The sequence below is a fragment of the Capsicum annuum genome, chromosome 5, assembly GCF_002878395.1.
Source record: "Capsicum annuum cultivar UCD-10X-F1 chromosome 5, UCD10Xv1.1, whole genome shotgun sequence".
Lineage (NCBI taxonomy): Eukaryota > Viridiplantae > Streptophyta > Magnoliopsida > Solanales > Solanaceae > Capsicum > Capsicum annuum.
In genome coordinates, this window is record NC_061115.1 from 157,550,039 (window position 1) to 157,555,615 (window position 5,577).

Below are 5,577 nucleotides of genomic sequence, written 5' to 3' on the forward strand. Positions count from 1 at the left end.
GAGACAGAGTTGTTCATTTTTAATTTCTAAATAAACTAGTCCTTAAATAGAGGGGTAGTGCCTCATTTCTTTGAGGTCAGATGTGTTTTCAGATCCCTTCTCAAAATTCTATGATAATATATGATCTAGAGTTAGAAGTATAAATTAAGACGTTTAGCAGCAACAAAGTAGGGATAGAGTTTATCTTGATTAGTAGGCTACGTATCCATGAGGCTAGTTTTATGAAGGTGAATTAGTAGGCTTGAAAAAGTGTATAGACGAATTGATGTTTATTAATTTGAAATTAGTATAATAATGTGGGTGTGATTTAAATATATGATATTAGTAGGCTATGAAATAAGTTGGTATGGTTCATTAAAGGTTTGGGGATATCCATATTAAGTGTTAGAATCTAAGTTTGAATCTTTGAAGATTGAGCTAATAAAAGATAGTATTGAGATTCTTGATAGTGTGAACTCAGTGTATGGTGATACTCATGAAGATTCTAAGTTAGGCAGTATTTAAGGCTATTATGTAATGACTCTTAAGGCTAGACAAAGTTAAGAGTTATATCTCAGGAGGGAGTATTAGCAGCGGGTTTTGCACTTTCAAGTGTAGTCTTTAGGGATGAATATATTTCTAATGAGTATTGTTACATTCCAAACATCAGAGTAAAGTGGCTGCAGTTTAATTTAGAGTTTATTGAAAGAGTCCCACACACTTAGAGTGATGGTTTATAGCTAAGGGGGAGATGATAGAATAAGTAACCAAGTTAGGCTCTCAGATTCTAGTAGTGATACAAGTATGTTGTAGAAGGTCAGTAGGGGAGGAAGATACCTAACCCACTCTTATCTCAGTGCAATATTTTGTACTTCAGTGTACACGATATATATACTCATGCCATACATGTCAGCCCCATGATCATAGCGCATATTCGTGAACTTTTCATAGAATCATGTACGGTTCTAGTTCTTAGTATAAGGAGTTCCAGTTTGCTCAGCTATACGAATCATATTCCATGCAATTTATGAACTTCAAACTCAGGTCATGCAGCTTATGACTTATGTACTCATGCTTTACAGTATGTTCAGTTTCAGTACCCATGCTACTCTCTCAATGATCAACAAAATTCAGATTATGTCATGTATATCCTCAGTTTTTATCTCTGCAATGAATCTAGGATATGGATATTCTATGTTCATGCATTAGTTTTAGATTCCAGATATTCAGTCATGATTCAGTCCATAAGTTTCCTATGCATTATCTCCATCTTTCCTTAGTATTTCAGCCAAATCAGTATCATTTAGGGGATGAACTATCCCAAGAGAGAGATGTTGTAATACTCCCGAGCTTTCATATACTAAATCTCTTGACTTTTCTTTGCGAAACAAGGTCCAGCATGAAGTAATGAGTACTCATAAGTTTACTCTCTTGTTTCTATCTCAGCCTTATAATTATCCTCATGTCATTGAATGTATTCAAGGAATCAGTTTAGTTCATCATATTCAGTTCACATATTATATTTCAGACTCAGTTATGTAATCATGCTTTCAGTTATGCATGTTCAATATATGATCTCAGTTTCTTTAATACTCTTAGCTAAATTAATCTCATTCGAGAACGAATGTTCCCAAGGGGGAGATATTGTAATACCCCATACTTTTCTTTGCACAGTTCAACTCCTAGTTGCATGTAGAAGAGGCTTAGAACCTAAAAATTTAGCTAAGTGTTAGAGACTTAGTTTTATTTTTGTCTTCTTAAATTCTATGATTTTTAAATTTACCTTCCCGACCTCGAGATGTAAGTTCTTGAGTTAATTCATGTTTAGGGGTGTAAGAAGCATGTCTCGGGGATGTTTCATATTTTTTTAATGAGGATTAAAGCACGTTTGGATTTTTTTTCTAGAACCTCACTGTGATTGCATCGTGTTATGGTGGGTATAGCGATGAGGGGTTCATCGAATCGCAGTGATACTAAATTTGGCGTTCTAGTTACAAATTTAAATCCTAAAGGGCCCGTCTTGTCTTTTCATTACCCTAGTCCATAAAAAATAAGGGATTAACCTTTAGTTAATGCATAATATGTCCAAATTCCACAATTTATCTTTAAATTAAACCCTAACCCTTCCACAATTTCATCAAGTTCAAGCATTTTCGCTTCAAGAAAACCAAGAAATTATGCCTCCCGATCCATGAACGTCCAAGAAAAGTAAATCCTCTTTCGAGATTAAATTTTAAAGTATATTTGATGTTCATCCTTGGGCCCTTTTCACCCATAGAGTCCAAGAATCCATTTTTAAGTTTAAATTATGGTTTTTAGATGTTATTATGAATTATATCAATAAAGCTCAAATGACCTTTGATTTCAAATCATGTTTACCATGTGTTTTCGTTGCAATTCAATCCCTTACACATTTGAATGAAGAAAATTCAATGTTAAATCCCCAATTTATGGTTTTAGTGTTATAATTATGTTAATGTAACACCCCAAATTTTCTTTAAGTCGAGTTTCATCCTTAAGGGGAGTAAGGGCTGACTTCCCAAGTAAGAAATATTTTAAACCATGTAGAATTTCCCTAATATCAAATTTTTGTAATGTGGAGAATTGAATAAGATTTTCGTTGATACCAAATTCGCCCAAATTCGGCACTCGAGCGAAGAGTTAGAGCCATTTTAGTGAGACAGTGTACCAACTGGTACTTTAGCGCGTCGCGGAGTCAGCCAAAATGGCAATTGTCAAAATTCAGTAAGCCTTAGCGATTCCACCATGTTGCGGAGGCTTTTCAGTTCACAACCAAGGTGGAAACGCGATTTCCACCGCATCGTGCCAAGTCTCAGTTTCCCAATTTCCAATTTCCAGTAAGCTGGCGCGATTATGGTGCGTTGCGCCAGCATGTAAAATCAGGATTTTTTCAGTTCCAGATTTTAATTCCAAGGGTAAGATGGTCATTTTTCTACCCCTATATATACTCTTTAACACAAGATTTCTCATTATTTCACCCAAATATACTAGTTTTCTCTCAATTTTCTTCAAGAACAACCATTAGGGTTCATAGCTTAAGACCCAAGTCATCAAGATTCTTCTGTAAATCTTTCGAGAATCATATAACAAGGTATGCAGATGTTGATTTTTTCCTTCCACCCAAGAAGTTCAAGAATCCTTTTCTAAATTCAAAGATCTTATATTTATGAGTTTTCATGATTCATGTGAATTGAAATTGAAGTTCATGTTGTTATTGAGTTTTAATTCATGATTTAGACTACGAATTTCAAGAGTTGATTCTAGCATGTGATGAATTGTATGATGTTCATGATAAACCCTCTTCAAGTTGCATGATATTGATGTATTCATGATAATTAAGTATAGAATTTGTGGTATAACCAAAGCATGCTCCCCATATATTTGATAGAAAGCTTAAGTAAAGAGAATAGTGCCCTCTTTAGTATGTTAGGCATGAAATCCCCAATTATATGATAACTAGTGAATGCCAAGTGTTTGTTGAAATGCCTTAGTGAATGTATTATGATAAGTTGCATGCATTCTTATCCATGTGTATTCCTTATTGAACAAGTATGAGGTATTAGTATGCATTCCCTATACATTTACATGTTTTTGACACTCAAGTGATTGATGAGATATCGTATTGATTGTGTTGTGAATGAAAACCCATTGTCATGCTACTCGAGTGTGGTCCTATCTTATTTATTTATGCTATCGAGTCCTGGAGGTATTTATACTTGAAAATTTAGCTGTGTTTTTAGAGCCGATCCAGTCTCAAGATAATTTTAGTCATGCTATGATCAGTAGAAGCTAGTACAGAACTTAAAAAAATTTAGTAATCTCAATACTAGTTCAATTCAGTCTTAGTATCAGTCTAATGCAACTTAGTATTCAGTTACGATTCAATAGTATTCAGTAGTATCCAGTATTCAATTTAGACTTTAGTGAAACTTAGCAAGCTAACAAGAATTCAGTAGCATTCTGCCAGATAACAGAACCAAGTAAACTCAATCAGCTCAGTCAAGCAAGATGACCAGTAACAAATTTAGCTCAGTCTATAATAGTCTAGGAATTAGTTCAGTGTCTATTCAATTGGGAGTAAGATTCAGCATCGAGCGAGGGCAGGGATGACGGCTTCCCCGTTATTTTAGGTAGAGTCATTAATAATAATCTCTGAGTGTAGGATGAGGAGTCACCCATCATATTAGGCTTGACTACCTCCCCAGAGTCACCCGTTATATTAGGCTTGGCTCCAACGAGGTGTCACCCTTTATATTAGGTATGACATACTGGGTTCAGAGAGAAGTGTCTTTACCCGTGGCACGGTACTAACACCCTTCCAACTAGGGTTACAGGTTGGACCCCAAAGAAGCTAGAAAGGGTATGTCGGTTAAATGGCTACCTCCCATAATCTTAGTTTTAGATTTAGTCTCAATAATAGAATTCAGCTGAGGAGTCACCCATTATACTAGGCTTGACTACCTCTCGAGGTCACCCGTTAGATGGGCTTGATCTCAGATTCAGACAATCAAATTCATTATCAGTAGACTCAGAGTTCACCAGTTATATAGGCTTGATCTCAAATTCAGTTTATCAAGTATCAGACATCATTCCAGTAAACTCAGAGGTCACCCGTTATACAGGCATGATCTCAGATTTAGAAAATCATATTCATTATCAGTAGACTCATAGGTCACCCGTTATATAGGCTTGATCTCAGATTCAGTTTATCAAGTATCAGGCATCATTACCAATAAACTCAAAGGTCAGACGTTATATAGGCTTGATCTCAAATATAATAAATTAGTATCAGTATCAGCAAGATTAGACATCAATCTCAATAGACTCAATTATTCTGCCTCTCAGTATTAGTAAACTCAGACATCAGTACTAGTAGACTCAGTCATCAGTAAGTTAGTATTCAGAAACTAGTATTTAGAGTTCGTATTCAGTGTTACTGCAATTCCAGTTTTGGTTTGTGCATTCATGCATAGGTCCTCATTCAGTACTCTCATGTTTATTGTAAACACCTAACTTTTGACCCAAACCTAATGTTTTTATACCATTTTATGTTCGATTAATTTTTCTTTATTTTAGGCATTTTAAATTTATCTTATTTTTTGAGGTTTGTTAAAAATTTTGAAAACTACAAAAATAGAGTCACATTTTAAATAAGTTTTATTTTATTGTTTATTTATTTGTTTATTTATTTTTAGAAAAAAAAAGAATTTTTTCTAAATTATATTTGTTTCTTCTTTCAACTTTTAATAAAGAAGGTTGAGATATTAATTTTTCTTAATCATATTCCTAAGACTACTTATTAAATTATATTATATTTTATTAGTTTTTAATTATTTTTATTTTATTAATAATAATAATAAATAAATAAAAAAAAAGAGACCTAAACTACCCAAACCACCCCACAATTCCCACTTCTACTTAACCTCTCCTACTTTTCCTCCAACACACTCCTATCATTCCCTCAACTCCCCTCATGTCTCTCATGTTCAGCACACACACAACACTCATTATATAACACACATACACACATATGCAAAAAATGGAATTTTTCCCACGATTACCACACACTCAATCTGC